This window comes from Chelonia mydas, chromosome 25, assembly GCF_015237465.2.
Source record: "Chelonia mydas isolate rCheMyd1 chromosome 25, rCheMyd1.pri.v2, whole genome shotgun sequence".
In the NCBI taxonomy this organism is placed as follows: Eukaryota; Metazoa; Chordata; order Testudines; family Cheloniidae; genus Chelonia; species Chelonia mydas.
In genome coordinates this window covers 255,492-274,686 of record NC_057858.1, presented here as the reverse complement: position 1 = coordinate 274,686, position 19,195 = coordinate 255,492, and the positions used below count along the sequence as shown (strand labels likewise).

The 19,195-nt window shown below is 43.6% G+C and overlaps 1 protein-coding gene across 1 annotated transcript in view; it reads right to left on the bottom strand.

The window, feature by feature from the left end:
- The window catches only part of TMPRSS9 (transmembrane serine protease 9), a 73,864-nt gene extending 63,483 nt beyond the window's left edge, over positions 1-10,381 (bottom strand). Inside the window, exon 1 of the mRNA XM_043535950.1 lies at positions 10,302-10,381. The gene's annotated coding sequence lies outside the window, so the exon portion shown is untranslated. The remainder of the gene's footprint in view (positions 1-10,301) is intronic.
- Positions 10,382-19,195: the final 8,814 nt, after the last annotated feature.

The following is a 19,195-nucleotide window of genomic DNA, read 5'->3' as shown; positions in this document are numbered from 1 at the left end:
AAGAATAAATGGACACAAATCAGATATCAAGAATTATAACAGTCATAAACCAGTCGGAGAATACTTCAATCTCTTTGGTCACGCGATTACAGACAAGAAAGTTGCGATATTACAATAGAAAAACTTCAAAACCAGACTCTAGCGAGAGACAGCCGAATTGGAATTCATTTGCATATTGGATACAATTAACTTTGGCTTTAATAGAGACTGGGAGTGGTTAAGTCATTATGCAAGGTAACCTATTTCCCCTTGTTTCCCCCTCCCCCCACTGTTCCTCAGACCTTCTTGTTAAACCCTGGATTTGTGCTGGAAATGGCCCATCTTGATTATCATACACATTGTAAGGAGAGTGATTACTTTAGATTAGCTATTACCAGCAGGAGAGTGGGGTGGGGGGAGAGAAAACCTTTTGAAGTGATAAACACCCATTTTTTCATGGTCTGTGTGTATAAAACATCCTCAATGCATTTGCCACTTTATGCATCCGATAAAGTGAGCTGTAGCTCACGAAAGCTTATGCTGAAATAAATTGGTTAGTCTCTAAAGTGCCACAAGTACTCCTGTTCTTTTTGCGAATACAGACTAACACGGCTGCTACGCTGAAACAGGTCCATCAACGGCTATTAGCCAGGATGCACAGGAAGGGTGTCCCTAGCCTCTGTTTGCCAGAAACTGGGAATGGGCGACAGGGGATGGATCACTTGATTATTACCTATTCTGTTCATTCCCTCTGAAACACCTGGCATTGGCCACTGTCTGAAGACAAGATCTTGGGCTAGATGGACCTTTGATTTGACTCACTATGGCCGTTCTTAGGTTAAAATACAACATGGTTTTACAAAAGGTAGTTTGTGCCAGACCAACCTGATCGTCTTCTTGGAGAAGATAACTGATTTTTTTTAGACAAAGGAAATGCATTAGCTCTAATGTGCCTGGATTTCAGTAAGGCAATTGATAGAGTTCCACATGGAAAATTATTAGTTAAATTGGAGAAGATGGGGGTTAATATCACAATTGATAGATACGGAATTGGTTAAAGGGAAGATTGGCTAAAGGGGTCATACTGAAAGGTGAACGCTGAGGCTGGAGGGAGGTTACTAGTGGAGTTCCTCAGGTCTTGGGACCAATTTTGTTTAACTTTTTTATTAATGACATTGGCATAAAAAGTTGGAGTGTACTAATAAAATCTGTAGGTGACACAAAGTTGGAGGTATTGCCAATATAGTGGAGGACCGGAATGTCATACAAGAATATCTGGATGACCTTGAAAATTGGAGTAATAGAAAAGTGATTAAATTTAATAGTGAGAAATGCAATCAGGGCCTAACAGCAAGAATTCTTGCTATAAACTGGGGCCATATCAGTTAGATGTAATCAGTTAAATGTAATGTTTGGTCGATCACAGGTTGACGAAGAACCTCCCAATGTGATACAGCCATGAAAAAAGGCTAATGCAGTCCTAGGATGCATCAGACCCGGTATTTCCAGTAGAGAAAGGGAAGAGTTAATACCATAATATAAGGCACTGGTGAGACCTCATCTGGAATATTCTGATGACCTATGTTTAAGGAAGATGCATTCAAACTGGAACAGGTGCAGTGATGGCCTACTAGGATCATCAGAAGAATGGAAAACCTCCCTTATAAGACAAGACTCGAGGAGCTTGGCTTGTTTAGCCTAACGAAAGGCTGAGGGGAGACATCGCTCTCTATCAATAGATCAGAGGAATAAATAGTAGGGAAGAAGAGGAGTTATTTAAGTTAAGGGCCAATGCGGACACAAGAACAAATGCATATAGACTGGCCATCAACAAGTTTAGGCTTGAAATTAGATGAAGGTTTTTAACCATCAGAGGAATGAAGTTCTGGAACAGCCTTCCAAGGGGAGTAGCACAAGGAAAAACTGGCTTCAAGACTGAGCTTATGGAGGGGATGGTCTAATGAGACTGCTTACAATGGCATGGAACCCATCTGCAACTGCTAGCAGCAAATATCCCCAAAGGCCAGAGAGGGAACATGAGGGCGGGGGGCTGTGAGTTACTACAGAGAATTCTTTCTCTGCTGTCTGGTTTTTCCTTTCCCACATGCTCAGGGTCTAACTGATTGCCATATTTGGGGTCATTAAGGAATTTTTCCCCGGTTCAGACTGGCAGAGATCCTGGGATTTTTAGCCTTCCTCTGCGGCATGGGGCATGAGTCACTTGCTGGTTTAAATTAGTGTAAATGGTGGATTCTCTGTAACGAAGTCTTTAAACTATTATTTGAGGACTTCAGTAACACAACCAGAGGCTAGGGGTCTATTACAGGAAAGGGTGGGTGAGGTTCTGTGGCATGCAATGTGTAGGAGGTCAGACTAGAATACCATGATTGTTCCTTCTGGCCTTAAAATCTGAGAGTCTATTAGTAGCATTTAAAGCCTTTCTCCTTTCGAAGGAAAAATATCAGTCTCATATTTTCAGAATAACCTTTCTTTGATGAAAAGGGTTAATTTTATTCTCAGACCTGATGCGTACAGGGTATCTATTTATCCTGCTCTTAACAAACAGACAGACCAGATGGAGGAGACAGAGGGTAGAAAAAATGGGTGACATCTGGCTTTGGTTAATGCAGTGGATGCTCTTGTCTGGGAGTTAATCACACCAACTGCTGCTTGGATCCTGGTTTATGGTCTAGACAGGGACTTCATCTGATTGGATCTTTTCTTATGAGACAAGGCAGGCTTGGATGAATACAGCATAGTTGTCTTCAGGATTTGATGAAAAGCTGGGAGAGAGGGTAGAAGGAAAGAGAGCCGGGGACGGGGGTGGGGGGGGAAGAAAATACAAAAAGAGAAGGAAAAACAACACAGGATCTTTATGTGCCACTGCTGTGCTGGCAATTAGGCAGCCCCGCTGATGGGCTGAGGACTGGTTGTCATGATAACGTGTTGACTTTCAGCACTTACAGGTGAAAAAGTTGCTTAAACAAAATTCAGGCCAAGTGGCCGTCGTCTCGGGAAGAAAGGCCTTTCAAACAATCAAGATAGAAGAAGATGATTAGTGTTTGAGGAGATCTCAGGAGGTCATCTAGTCCAACCCCCTGCTCAAAGCAGGACCAACCCCAACTAAATCATCCTTGCCAGGGCTCTGTCAAGCCGGACCTTAAAAACCTGTAAGGATGAAGATTCCACCAAACCTCCTAAGCTTACTTTACCAGCTTAGGTTAAAACTTCCCCAAGGTACAAACTATTTTACCCTTTACCCTTGGACTTTTAATAGAAGAAACAGTAAAAAAGAAGTAACAATAAAAAGAATCACCTCTGTAAAATCAGGATGGTAAATACCTTACAGGGTAATTAGATTCAAAACATAGAGAATCCCTCTAGGCAAAAAGTTAAATTACAAAAAGACACACAGACAGTAATATCCATTCTATTCAGCACAGCTTAATTTCTCAGCCATTTAAAGAAATCATAATCTAACGCATATCTAGCTAGAGTACTTACTAAGTTCTAAGATTCCATTCCTGTTCTGTCCCTGGCAAAAGCAGCATACAGACAGACCCTTTGTTTTTCCCTCCCCACCAGCTTTTGAAAGTATCTTGTCTCCTCATTGGTCATTTTGGTCAGGTGCCAGCGAGGTTACCTTTAGCTTCTTAACCCTTTACAGGTGAGAGGATTTTTTCCTCTGGCCAGGAGGGATTTTAAAGGGGTTTACCCTTCCCTTTATATTTATGACAGATGGAGATTCCACCACCTCCCTAGGTAATCCATTCCAGGGCTTCACCACCCTCCTAGTGAAATAGTTTTTCCTAATATCCAACCTAGGCCTTCCCTACTACAACTTGAGACCATTGCTCCTTATTCTGTCATCTGCCACCACTGAGAAAAGCCGAGCTCTACAGGCTGGGGACCAACTGGCTAAGTAGCATTTTGGGCTGTATAAGTAGGAGCACTGCCAGCAGATCGAGGGAAGTGATTATTCCTCTCTATGCGACACTGGTGAGGTCACACCTGGAGTATTGCATCCAGTTTTGGTCCCCCCACCACAGAAGGGATGTGGACAAATTGGAGAGTGTCCAGTGGAGGGCAACAAAAATGATTAGGGGGCTGGAGCAAATGACTTACTAGGAGAGGCTGAGGGAACTGGGCTTATTTAGTCTGCAGAAGAGAAGAATGAGCAGGGATTTGATAGCAGCCTTCAACTATCTGAAGAGAGGTTCCAAAGAGGATGGATCTAGACTGTTCTCAGTGGTGGCAGATGACAGAACAAGGAGCAATGGTCTCACGTTGCAGTGTGGGAGGTCTGGGTTGGACATTAGGAAACTCTATTTCACTAGGAGGGTGGTGAAGCACTGGAATGGATTACCTAAGGAGGTGAGGGAATCTCCATCCTTAGAGGTTTTTTCAGGCCCAGCTTGACAAAGCCCTGGCTGGGATGATTTAGTTGGGCATTGGTCCTGCTTTGAGCAGGGGGTTGGACTAGATGACCTCCTCAGGTCCCTTCCAACCTTAATATTCTATGATTTTTCTAGGGACTGAGGTGAGCAGAGATGAACGGCAGTGTGGCAGCTCAGGGCTGAACTGGGATGTCAGGTGGACAGACGATGAGAGACAACTGAACTGACCTTGATTTTTTAGAGTCTCTCTTTGAGGTACCCAAAAAAGGAAAAGCGGCCATCCCAGTTCATCTCCCTCGTTATTTTGTCCACCAGTTAGCCCTAATATCCATCACACCAGTTTTGGTCTTTTAACTTCTGGTTCCACACGTTCTGTTTTTACTAAGCATAATTTCGAAAGTCCTTGGATTATATCAGTGTGACCTTTTTGGTTTAGACTAATCCAGTTTCTTTTTTTTTTTGCACTTGTTACAATATACGTATTGTACACAAAATTGACCTATTTTTCATGGTTATTGTAACATCCTATGAACTTTCACATACATTTTAGCTCACAAGAGGGGCACACCTTGCAGGCCTAATAGGTACAACAGAGCCAATCAAGTTAATCTCAGGTTGGATTAAATCTCACTCTGTGGTGGATGCACGACAGGACAACCCAGGGAATTGCTGCATGGATTTGGCACAAGGTGAGGATGTGTAGTGTTAGTATATGGGTCTGTTTGTTAGCCTGGGATAGAATTTTGGGCTTGACTTTCGATACTCCTATCTTATATTAATATGTGTAAACAAAGGACAAAGACTCTGATGTTGCTTCTGCCTAGTCAGCTGGATTTGTTAGTACAATGGAAACAGACAAGAGTGGTGAAAGTGTTACTGGAGAGCACTTTAAGATTGCCTCAATGTCAAGGCAAAGTCAAGTAACCAGTCGGGAGGGGCAAAGGGGGGGGGTCAGGGGGAAGGTATAAAACACAAAAAGACCAAAGAAAGGCCCACCCCTGACCATAGCACAACCTCACTCCTCACCTCTCCCATGAGGTGCAAAAGGGGTGGGACTGTTGGTGTGCATTGCAGGTATATTTGGGCCTGCTAAGGAGGAGGGAGGAATGGGACACAGGCAAGGCTCTGCAGCATCAGAGCTGGGAGGGGAACACTGGGAAACAGACCCTGCCGGCGTGTAGAGCTCTGGATATGCTTGCTTGGAACTAACCCCAATCAACATCGAATTGCCTGCACTTCGCACTTCTGCTTTCTGTCTGTGTGACAAGAACCAGGGAGAAGGTAAAGGGAAATTCCTCTAACTTATGGGCAGGAAGAAGAAGGGATAAAAATGGAAAATTAAAATAGTCAGAAGCACAATTCAGTGTGTGTTTATTAACGTTCTGAAACTGTAGAAGGCAGAAGGATAAAGCATATCTGTCCTGAACCCCACAGTAATGGGGTATAATTCTTTCGTGTGGCAGCAGAAAGCACAGGTTGATCCAGAGGAGTTGGAGGAACTCGGAAGGCGTGTATGCAGCCACGGGTGGAAATGGCCAGTGGTAATAGTTGAAAACAAATGTCTCAATTAAAGACAGTGCCCAGCCTTGTACTTTCACTCTCTGTGGCCAGGAATTTCTGGGTGTCAAGACATTATGCATCAGCAGCTGTCATAGGAGTTGCTGATGGACCAAACAAAGACTGAAGCATTTTGCAGACACTTTATAACCTATAGCACTGATCTTGGAGAACAGGTGGCATAGTGAGATAGAGAACAAGGCTGCCACTTTGGAGAGCTAGGTTTAATCCTAAAAACGAGTTTAGTGCTCACATCCCTGTCCCTATTCGTCACATCACAACCCTATCACATTATGGTGCAACAGAACAGTAGCGTTCAGAAACCAGGCTTGGAACACACAGAGGTTCTGCAGGTCAAGACTGAGGTGCATCAGCAGAGCTGGTGGGGAGCCCAGGTCTGGAATACATGAAATATGCTGTAATAATTGGGCCTACACATTTACCCTAACTGTGAGTTTAGCTGCAGGAAGTAAGGGAAAGTTTAGAGGATGTCCCAATAACCTGGAGTAATAAATGTTGATGAGAAAAGGCATGAAAGGGAGACAGAAAAACTGAATTTGTCCAAACAAAAAGGCCTCCCGGTAGAACTCAAGGACTGTGTTAAGATCATGCCTGGTAAACAAGAGAAATTGAGGACTGAAAATTAAACAAAAATTGGTATGTCAGAAATTAAGCCTAATTGGTGGTCAAAATAATGAGGGTTTAGGCTATTGCACCCATCATTCCCTGATGGGGTCCTTGAAAGGAGACTTTGAGGAGAACAATTAGCTACTGGAGAGAGCTTCACCCCCATGGCTGCTACCCCCACCATCTCCTGGGACCCCGGACCTTCTTCATCCTAACTCTGAGAGCTGTCCTGACCAAAGTGGGCTGGAGACAAGGAGCCTGATGACATTACCAGCCTGATGATATCATCAGCTGAATCCCAACCAGCACTTGGGATGTGAGACTTTGTCTCCTCGCACCCCAATGCGTCCTTTTCCTTCCCTCCCTTATTTCTTCTCTTTTCTAGCCCTCTCCTTTGGCCTCTGTCTGACAAGAGCCTGGCTTGGCCAGCCCAGGCTGCATAGTTTGCAACACTGCTGTAAGCCTGTGACCAGAGAGGCAGCTCAAAGCGATGCCCTAAACAGCCCGGTGCTGGTACAAGTTTGCCAGGTCTTGGAGTAGCTCATCACACCATGGGCTGGGCCTGTGTTTTTCCAGCAGGGAGGTGGCAGGTGGGAGTCAGCACCAGAGACAGAAGCTGCATTTTCGATCTATGTTTGCAGGGACTTTGACTCCTATGCTAGGGACTCTTTTTTACTGATAAAAAAATGAATTCCCAAACACTAACAGCTCAGTAGCTGCCATTGTGAGCAATCTACTAATAACCCCCATGTGCTGTGTGGAGTTAACAGTTCCTGGCTCTTTAGAATAAGTGCTTTGATTGTGATCCACAGCCATGCTGGGTCAAACCAAGCATGCATATTGCAGGTATATTCTGACAAATCCTTTTCCCTTAACAAAACTTACTGACGTGTGACTCTGAAAATGGCCTTGGAGGTCTCCTTGTTTACTGACCCTCTCAATCTCCAAATTTTGCTCAGTTTACAAGTAAAAAGATTTTTTCCCCTACGTGCCAGGCCTGCAACCTCAGCCCGGGATTGGAGAATCATGTTGGATTTGTCTCTGGCTCTCATATTGTCACCAGTAACAATGGTTCTGAGATCAATTACAACTGTCCAAATTCAGCGTCTTCAAATTCTCTACCTAGAGTGCAACTCTGATTTGGCACCTGCAGTTGCTATTTACATAATAATTCTGTTGAGTATGAGAGAGCTAGACTGTACTCTAGCTCCCTCTCCCATTGCTGTGTGGCTCCCTAGGGTGATATACACAATAAAGAGCTAGAACACTGAATACACACAGGGACCGCATCTGTAGAGTAAGACAATGCCATATTTACCGAGTAACTTTTCAAAATAGAACCACAATTTAAGCCTCTGCTTTCCAGCCCATGAACTAAACACATTAGTGTTGAAAATAGCTCATTTGCTTAAATAACTTCTAAGCCCACATGTCTGCTTTTGGTCACAGCCCCTTTCCCCCTCCGCTCAGGATGTCTGTCCTAATATAAAGAATGAGGAGCAAATTCTGACTCCATTGAAGTCAGTGTAAGTTTTAGAGTGGTAGCCATGTTAGTCTGTATCAGCAAAAATAACGAGGAGTCCTTGTGGCACCTTAGAGACTAACAAATTTATTTGGGCATAAGCTTTCATGGGTTAGAACCCACTTCATCAGACGCATTTGATGAAGTGGGTTCTAACTCACCAAAGCTTATGCTCAAATAAATTAGTTAGTCTCTAAGGTGCCACAAGGACTCCTCGTTATTTTTAGTGTAAGTTTTGTCACTGACATCAGTGGAGCCAGGACTTCACCCTAGAACATTAAGGGCTTAACCGGAGGTCTCCACCTTCTGGATAAACAGGAGAATTGACTGACATATAAATTAGCAGCAGTGTTTACGCTTCACCTTCACGTAGGCTCGTTTTCAAGTTTGATGATTTATTGATAGATGTTTATTAGCACAGAAATCCTGTATAGGCTGGGAAGTGTCCTTTGCAATGAATGCACCCACAAGGGTAGAGCTACCTAGAACCCAGGTGACTTCGCTTCAGGAACTGGACCCAAAATAGGAGTTAAATCGGGTGATTGGAATCAGCATCAGTTGTGCCAGTGGGAGTTTTTATCATTGACTTCTATGGTTGTAGGATCAGGCTCCAGATATTTTGATATTGCATAATGTCCATCTCACAGCCTGGAGAAAGGTTTGGCCTCGGCCCCTGAGAACTTAACGCTGGGACCAACCTTTGAACTGTCCAGTCAAACCCACCCCGGAATGATGTGATGCGGGCCTTGAGGATGATGCAGCTCTGAGGCCGGGCCATTCACACACAGGGCAAGACTGGCTCAAAGTCAAGCGATTCTGGGGAATGCTTGAAAATACAGAGTGCTTCAACTCTCAGCCAGTCCTCTTCTTCTGACAGGCTCTGCACCCTCACCCTAACAAAGCAGCTCATGTACTGACTCAGGTACTAGCTGTAAATACAGGAACTATGCACAGTGCTCGGTTGTTCTACTTCCCAGTTAATTATTGACTATACTCAATCCAATGCTCATGCTGTCCAGTACCCACATCACACCAGTACCCATACGAATGTCAACATGCTTTACAATCCCGAGTTTATCCCACATGTGCATGTTGAACATATTTAATACATTTATTGGTTTCCCCATTATCTATATTGACTGCTCTTAGCACTGTATTTTTATTTCCAATACAATTTGTATTTCCTCTGACTCTGAATGGTTATAATGCTGTGCACCTTTCAAGGGTTGTGTACCTTGATTTGTGGCTTCCAGCACTGCGACTACTGCCGTCCTTTCTTAACCAAGGCATTCCAAAAAGGGCTCAGAAACAGCATTTTCCAAAGAAACCAAGGCTCTTTTCTTGGCGGCCAGGCTCTGGCAATGCTGAAAAGTGACACCGCCTGCCAGGTTATCACCGAATTAAATTCCTGGGAAAGATCCATAGCTGCGGAGCTTGGCAACGAGATGCCTTATTTCCCTGGATCGTCAACGGGCGTTAAAATGCCATTCCTGCCTTTGCAAATCTCCCCAGCATTGCTAATATGCAAGTGAAGGATCCCATTAAAACTAGATGTGTATCCTCCTCCCAGTTACAGGTGTAACAAACACAGAAACCAACTCTTCTGATCCAGTAAGCGAACGGCTCTATGTTCTATTGTTAAGGAAAATTACTTATCCTTAAGTGACTGGGAAATATTGGCACCTTAGTACTAAGTTATCGACATGTAACACATTAAAACATTTTAAAATAAAATAAAATAAACCAAAATAAAAACAGCCTATTAATATGCAAGAACTTCAGCAACTAACGTCTGGTTCCCCAATTCCAGTCAAACAGCCAGGATCTCTCTGTGCATGTGGATTTATTCTCTAGAGAGGAGCTGCTCTTGGTACCCTGTCCAAGCAGGGGACCTGTTCCTAATCTTGAAATCTCTTGGCTCAGAGAGCAAGAAATTAGCGAGTTTTGTTGAGAAGGAGACAAGGCGTGAAGGATTCCAACCATCCAATCGCTCCAGTAGCTCCTGCAGACTCCTGCTGGGGGGGTCACCTGAAAAAGAGTCTGAGTTTACTTTTTCCTACTGCAGGTGCAGAGTGTGTACAGTTCAGAAACTGGGGCCGCAAGAAACCGGCAGGGTTAATGAGAACTCATCCAGGAATCACCAGCTTGGCTCCAGCAATGCAAGGATGCTAACCTGCAGGGAAATGAAGAGTGACTTTTAGAAAGTTGCAGTAACTCACCTGCTTTGCTCTGCCTCTCTCCACTGAGGTGCTTTCCCCTAGAAAAGCCCTTTCGTCCAGCGCCGGTGCCTCCCCATAGGCTCCGCTCACTCACTGCCCAGTCAGCTACAGGAGCGGAGGGAGGTTTGCTGGGGAGAGGGAGGAGCGCCGGGAGTTTGCATACGGAGCTTAAAGGCACAGGGCTCAGAGAGGCACAGGGGGTTTCCCCTTGGAATGCAGTTCTGCTCTGATGGGCCTGTGGCATGGTGCATGATTCTTCACGCTCCAGGCGCAGGGGTTCAGTTTAAAGCACAAAGACAGCGCCGGGGGCACTTAGTTCACAGCTCTCAGGCTGTTGGGCAAGCAGAACGGAACCCACCTGCTCCCCAGAGCTGGGCCGGCTTCGGTAAACTGTGCTGGTGAGAAAAAAAGGACTTGTGGCACCTTAGAGACTAACCATTTTATCTGAGCATAAGCTTTCATGAGCTACAGCTCACTTCATCAGCTGCATACTGTGGAAAGTGTAGAGGATCTTTTATACACACGAAGCATGAAAAAATGGGTGTTTACCACTACAAAAGGTTTTCTCTCCCCCCACCCCACTCTCCTGCTGGTAATAGCTTATCTAAAGTGATCACTCTCCTTGCAATGTGTATGATAATCAAGGTGGGCCATTTCCAGCACAAATCCAGGGCTTAACAAAAACGTCTGGGGGGGGGGGGAGGAAAAAACAAGGGGAAATAGGTTACCCTGCATAATGACTTAGCCACTCCCAGTCTCTAGTCAAGCCTAAGTTAATTGTATCCAATTTGCAAATGAATTCCAATTCAACAGTCTCTCCCTGGAGTCTGGTTTTGAAGTTTTTTTTGTTGTAATATCCAGCGAGAGACTGTTGAATTGGAATTCATTTGCAAATTGGATACAATTAACTTAGGCTTGACTAGAGACTGGGAGTGGCTAAGTCATTATGCAGGGTAACCTATTTCCCCTTGTTTTTTCCTCCCCCCCCCCCAGACGTTTTTGTTAAGCCCTGGATTTGTGCTGGAAATGGCCCACCTTGATTATCATACACATTGCAAGGAGAGTGATCACTTTAGATAAGCTATTACCAGCAGGAGAGTGGGGTGGGGGGAGAGAAAACCTTTTGTAGTGGTAAACACCCATTTTTTCATGCTTCGTGTGTATAAAAGATCTTCTATACTTTCCACAGTATGCAGCCGATGAAGTGAGCTGTAGCTCACGAAAGCTTATGCTCATATAAATTGGTTAGTCTCTAAGGTGCCACAAGTACTCCTTTTCTTTTTGCGAATACAGACTAACACGGCTGCTACTCTGAAACCTGTCATTATGCTGGTGAGGAAAGTCAGCAAAATGCAGGACCCTGAACACACAGGACACAATATGATAGGGCCATTTGACAGCCTCACTTTTCAAACCAAAAGCCTGTCTGTCTATCTGAAGTACTTCTATGGCTCTCTTCACAATCATTAATGAATTTACCTTCACAGTAGCTGTGTGTGGTAGGAAGCACCATTAGCCCCATATCCCAGGTGGACCTCTCCTAGGGTCACCCAGGAAATCCAGGTGTCCCTTAGCAGCAGCTAGCACCCTAGCCACTGGGCCAGCCTCCCTCTCTGCCCCATTGCGCTGGGAAGATGAAAATCAGCTGAAAATCCATGAGAAAGTGGCAGGTTCTTTTGCCCTAAATTCTTGCAGCCCAGCATGACACTGTTAGTAACTATAGCTCCCACTGAGCAGTGTTTTGAGCTGCGACCCTCCAGAACCCACCCTATAGCCAGAGACGAGAGAGCTTTGGTCCAGCTGATCAGACAGCTAAAAGTTTCAGAAAAGAGTGGAAGGAAAAATGCTTGATCCCTGACTCAGATTGGGTTAAGTGTAGGACTAGCACAGAGGGGATTTCAGAGCAATTTATCTTGCCTTTTTGTTGTTATTGTAAACCACTCATAGAGACGTAAAAACAGACCCAACTTGCTTCACATAGGAAAGCGTATATAGGGCTGTGGATTTATGTCCTGGGTGCTTATACTTCCACTTTTCCTCTATCAGCTCTTGCTAGGTCCAGCATTTCAGTGGTCCCAAGCCAGCAACCAGGACATTGGGGATTGATTACATTCATCCTTGTTTGAAAATCTCTGCAAGGTTGAAATTTCTACCCTACTAGGAAGAGCATAGAACTACAGACAATGCTAGATTAAGTCACAGATTAAAGTTTACCTGCAAAGTTAAATTCAAAGTTCAACTTCCCATCAAATCAATGCAAAGTTAAATTGAAATAACTGGAGAACATCTGATTTGTGAAGCTAAATATATTCGGCCATAAAAGCTACACTGAGTACCATTTACCATGTGAGTGCTGCCAACCTTACTGGCAGACTGTAGACAACATGCTGTTGGATGGGGCTGATACATCTTTGTAAACTACAGCTGCCATGCTATCCAGTGAGCCAGCTATAGGTTGATGTTCTCATGCAATCTTAATGGGTAAAGGTAATCCAGCACGTGCTATCAGGGACCAGCATAAAATAAAAAAGCAAAGAATTTGGGGTGGAGGGGGCAATCAGGGACATAAAGAACCACAAGCATCATTTGAGGCCTGAGAACCCTGCTTTACTGAGAGAGACACTACGGAAACTATTTACTTTATCCAAGAGAACGGAAAGAGGTGACCTGACCATGGTCTATAAATTCCTAAATGGGGAGAAGATTTATGGTGGTGGAGGACTCTCTATCAGTCAAAGCAGAAAGAGATCCAATCGCTGGAAGCTGAAGAGAGAAAAAAATTCAAACTAGAAATGAGTAGAATGTTGTAAAGTGAGGGTGAGTCACCATTGGAACAACTTACCTGAGGACTGTGTGTGTGGATTCTTGATCACTGTAAAATCAAGACTGTCTCTTTTAAAAGATTTGCTCTTGCTCAACCAGAAGTGATGGGCTTGATGCAGGAATCACTGGCTGAGATTCTATGGTCTGTGTTATGCAGCAGGTCAGACTGGATGATCATATTCTCTTCTGGGCTTGAAGTCGATTATTCAGTGGGGGAGGGGGAACCCTCTGGCATTTCAGACATGTCCAGGGCACCGTTTATACTATGTGTTTTTCGCTGAAATGAAACGCCTTCACAGTATAAGGACAATTAAGTGCTCATGCGCAACATTAAATGCTCTGGTTAATCACATATGCATTTCTAAATGTAGAAAGAAGACCAGTCTTCTCTGGGACAGGCTGGCCAGAGTGGTCAGAAGGGAGTTAAACTAATAACAAAAAGGGAGGGTAAAAAGAAGGAAGATATAAGTATTCATTTACCACAAAATCAAGATGGCGAGACCAAAATTGATCAAGGAACCAAAGGATATGAAAAGTAGTAATTATTTAACTGCCTATATACCAATACTAGGAGCCTGGGTAAGAAACAAGAGGAATTAGAATTGCTCTTTTATGAGCATACATTTCATCGAGTTGGTGTCATGTACACCTTATACACAGTAGTGTGGAGGGCTGCTACCCGCCAGTCAAGCTTCTGTACCAGCTATGGATTGGAGACAGAGCATCCTTCCAAGAGGGATACACCAGGGATATTAAAGGATCTTCACTAGAAGATCCTTTAATAACTAACAGGAATGGGCCATGTGAACTTAAGTAAGGGACTTAAGTAAGGTACTCACAGCACCACCTACTGGCTGAACAGTGTAATACAGTTTAACATTCTATTACATCTCTCCGGTTAAGTTCTACATTCCGACCACTGTCTTTAAAGTTCAGTGGGCATCAGTGTGTTAAGTGTCTCTGAACCATCCTGCTTTGCTGATTACATGACCCGGGCATGTAACGATTTGGTCAACTTGCTGTCCATTAGTTGAAACAACTGGCTGTGGTCTGCCTGGAATCTGAGTCTCCTTTTCGTTCTGCATCTGCCATCTGTAGGGTTTGCTCTGTTGATTGTTCTTTCTGAGGAACACTATAAGGCCTATATGGTGGATAGAAAGCTGGCTAGATCATTGGGCTCAACGGGTAGTGATCAATGGCTCCATGTCTACTTGGCAGCCAGTATCAAGCGGAGTGGCCCAAGCTTTGGTCCTGGGGCCGGTTTTATTCAATATCTTCATTAATGATCTGGAGGAGGGTGTGGATTGCACCCTCAGCAGTTTTGCAGATGACACTAAACTGGGAGGAGTGGTAGATATTCTGGAGGGTAGGGATAGGATACAGAAGGACCTAGACAAATGAGAGGATTGGGCCAAAAGAAATTTGATGAGGTTCAACAAGGACAAGTGCAGAGTCCTGCACTTAGGACGGAAGAATCCCATTCAGTGCTACAGACTAGGGACCGAGTGGCTAGGCAGCAGTTCTGCAGAAAAGAACCTAGGGGTTATAGTGGATGAGAATCTGGATTCAACAGTGTGCCCTTGTTGCCAAGAAGGCTAACAGCATTTTGGGCTGTATAAATAGGAGCATTTCCAGTAGATTGAGGGACGTGATCATGCCCCTCTATTTGACATTGGTGAGGCCTCATCTGGAGTACTGTGTCCAGTTTTGGGCCCCACACTACAAGAAGGATGTGGAAAAATTGGAAAGAGTCCAGCGGAGGGCAACAAAAATGATTAGGGGACTGGAACACATGACTTATGAGGTGAGGCTGAGGGAACTGGGATTGTTTAGTCTGCAGAAGAGAAGAATGAGGGGGGATTTGATAGCTGCTTTCTACTACCTGAAAGGGGGCTCCAAAGAGGATGGAGCTGGGCTGTTCTCAGTGGTAATAGATGACAGAACAAGGAGTAATGGTCTCAAGTTACAGTGGGGGAGATTTAGGTTGGATATTAGGAAAAACTTTTCATTGGGAGGGTGGTGAAGCAGTGGAATGGGTAACCATTTCCATTACTGGAGGTGGTGGAATCTCCTTCCTTAGAGGTTTTCATGGCCCAGCTTGACAAAGCCCTGGCTGGGATGATTTAGTTGGGGTTGGTCCTGCTTTGAGCAGTGGGTTGGACTAGATGACCTCCTGAAGTCCCTTCCAACCCTGCTATTCTATGGTTCTATGATTCTAAGAACACTGCTGATATCCATGGCTGCTGTATGCTTAAGACACATTACACACAGCACCACCTAGTGGCTGAAGTGCCTAATACAGTTTAACCTTGTGTTACAGGTGGTATTGCTGAAATCTGGACGGATGATATCTGTGACTGGACTGTTATAATTAACAAATATAATCTACTTAGGAAGGCTCGAGTGGGTAAAAGGGGGACTGGAGGGGCACTCTATGTAAAAATGGCATTGCTTGTTTCTGAGTCACTGATAACTCAGAAGAAAAGGATACCGAATGTGTATGGACCAATGTCCTCACAGATAAAGCACAAGCTGGGGTATTAGTTGGTGTCTTCTATGAACACACTATGGAACAGGGTGACCACCTGGTTATGTAGCTGTCTATAATATGTAGGGAAAAGCTGCGTGATCACGGGAGACTTCAATGTGAGTGAAGTCTCTATGACACTGGCAGACCAGGTGCCAGCTCATGCCAAGGTCCCCGTGTCTCAGCTGGACAAGGATATACAGAGCTGGACTCTACTTGGCTCACTTGTGGGCTAATGTTGATAAAATAGGCATTAGGATTATAAGCGTTTAGTGTCTGGACTCTGTTGAATGCTTGTGAGTTGCTGCCGTCATTAATCTTACTGGTAATAGATGTGTTCCATACTGCAATGTGATATTTGAGCAGGTGTATTGTGAGCCTTTGTGACTGCATGAATCATTATACAGGAGAGCGACATTAATTACTGTGAAGAGCTGCTTTTCTATAGAGATTGTTACGCCCTTCCAGGAAGAGGAGACCCATCGATACTATACGGGCTATGGGTGGATTTTACAACAGGAAACTCCCTACATCTGCATTGAGGAATAATCAACACAATGACTAAAGACTCTTATTGGTGTTTGGCTCTCCATAAAGAGGAGTAATTCAAGTGGACTCCTTCCATCAGCAGAGTCTGTAGCTCAGAGCACATGGCAGGCGGGGGATAAAAACCCCAGATAAAAAGAACTAGGTATCTCTACCCTGCTTGGACACTGGCGGGGACAAGGTGTTATTAGACATAAGCAAGAGGTCCCCAGCTGCTGGTTTAGCCCTAAAGGACTCAGAGAGCTTGCTGATAATAGAAGCCTATATTAGCTTTTGAACCCTACAACTATACCTCCATGGATCTATGTTTCCTGTTTTGACCTTTGAAATAACACTCCAATTTCCCTTGCCTATTAAATATATCTTTGTATACTTTGTTATAGGGTTGGCTACAAGCTTTCTCCTTGGTGTGAGACCTCAAGTGCGAATGACCTGGGGTAAATGACAGGTCCTTCAAAGATAAAGAGTAACCTGAATATTGCTATGATTATTGGTGTACAGGGCCCTCTATCACCGAGAGATGCTCACGTGGGTGGCCAGACAGACTCGAGAACCCCAGGGGACTGTCTGTGACGCCTTGTTAAGGCTGATAAAGTGCCTGAGGAGTTTGCACTTGGTGATACTTGGAGGCTGGTTGGTGAAATCTAAGTTTAGAACTCACAACCAACTTGCAATTTGTGCCCTGTTTTTTAACAGTCTGCCCTGAGGTTGGTACTCACTCTTCTGCATCACTGTTGGGAGCTTCACAGTCTCCTTCTGCCAGTACTGCAACATTCTGGAATTTCTAAATATTATAGATGAGAATTTCCCTAACTCATGATGTGTTGCATCCCACACAGGGCAATTCTGTATTAGACCTTGTCTTGATAGCTAAAGAGGAACTGAGCACAGAACTAAAAATGAATGGTAGCTTAGGCACAAGTGATCATGACTTATCACATTTAGAAGGTGCAAATAGAATAGAGTCCAGACCAGTGATATCAATACTTGGTCTTTTAAAAGGGCCAGTTTCAGAAAGCGGAAAACGATTATGAGCCAAGTCAACTGGGAGGAAGAATTGAATCAAAAAAAGGGAATGATAATTGGGAGTTGTTTAAGAACACTTCAGTAGATGCTCAAAAAGCCATAATCACACAAATGAGGAAGAAGGCAGTATTAGTTAAAAAACCAACCTGGTTTAGAGGGGAAGAGAAGGCAGCTATTAAAAAAATACAATATAATAAATGGATGAAAGGAGAAGTAATATAAATTAGAAGCTAGGAATTGTAATAAATTCATAAGGGAAACAGTGGGACACAAGGAGAAATCTATGGCCAGTAAAATAAAGGACAATAAGAATTTTTTGAAGTATATTAGGAACAAAAAGAATCTTCACAATGGTATTGGTCCATTATTAGGTGGAAATGATAGAATTATTAATCATAATGCAGAAAAGACAGAAACGATCACTAATTTTTTCTGACTATATTTGGGAAAAAACAGATAATGTGGTCATATCATATGATAACATTTTTTCCATTCCACTAGTATCTCAGGAAGATATTAAACTGCAGCTACTAAAGTTAAAAAAATTTAAATCAGCAGGTCTAGATAACTTGCATCCATGAATTTTAAAAGAGTGGGCTGAGTACTTGCTAGATCATTTGTGTTAATTTTCAATAAATCCTGGAACACCAGAGAAGTTCCAGAAGACAAGAAGAAAGATCTTAGCGCCAATATTTAAAAACGAGTAAATGGGATGACCGTAGGTAATTATAGGCCTGTCAGTCTGACATCTATTCCTGGAAAGATAATGGAGTGGCTGATATTGGACTTGATTAAGAAAGAATTAAAGGCAAATAATATAATTATTTCCAATCAACATGAGTTTAAGGAAAATAGATGCAGTCAAATTAACAATGTCTTTTTTCAATGAGATTTCAAGTTTGGTCAAAAAAGGAAATACTTAGTCTTTTGTAAGACATTTGACTGACCACATGACAGTTCGATTAAAAAACTTGAATAATATAAAATTAACATGGCACACACTAAATGGATAAAAAGCTGGCTAACCGATGGGTCTCAAAATGTAACTGCAAACGAGGAATCAGCATCTAACAGGTGTGTTTCTAACGGACTCCCACAAGCATCATTCTTGACATTATGCTCTTTAACATTTTTATTAATGACCTGAAAAAAATGTAAAATCATCACAAATAAAATGTGTAGATACACAGATATTGGGGTAATGGCAAATAATGAGAACAGGTCAGTGACACCGAGCAATCTGGATCACTTGGTAAGCTGGGCACAAGGAAACAATATGTGTTTTATTATCACTAACTATAAATATGTACATCTAGAAACAAAGAATGCAGGCTATACTAACAGGACGGGGACTCTATCCTGGGCAGCTGTGACTCTGAAAAAGTTTTGGAGGCTGTGGTGGATAATCAGCTGAATGCGAGCTCCCAATATGAAGCTGTGGTCAAAAGGGCTACGGTGATCCTTGGACGCATAAACAGGGGAATCTCAAGTAGGAGTAGAGAGGTTATTTTACCTCTGTAGTTGGCACTGGTGTGACTGCTGCTGGACTACGCTCTCCAGTTCTGGTGCCCCTCAGTTTAAAAAGGATGTTGATAAATTGGAGAGGGTTTAGATACGAACCATGAGAATGAGAGGATTAGAAAACATGCCTTGTAGTGATAGTCTCAGCCCTGGTCTACACTACGAGTTTAGGTCGGATTTAGCAGCGTTAGATCGGTTTAGCCCTGCAGCCATCCATACTACGAAGCCATTTTTTCCGACTTTAAAGGCTCTTAAATCCGACGAGTAGATTAGCGCTGAAATCGACCTTACTGGGTCCAATTTGGGGTAGTGTGGATGCAATTCAATGAGCTATCCCAGAGTGCTTCATTGTGACCACTCTGGACAGCAGTCTCAACTCAGATGCACTAGCCAGGTAGACAGGAAAAGCCCCGCAAACTTTTGAATTTCATTTCCTGTTTGGCCAGCGTGG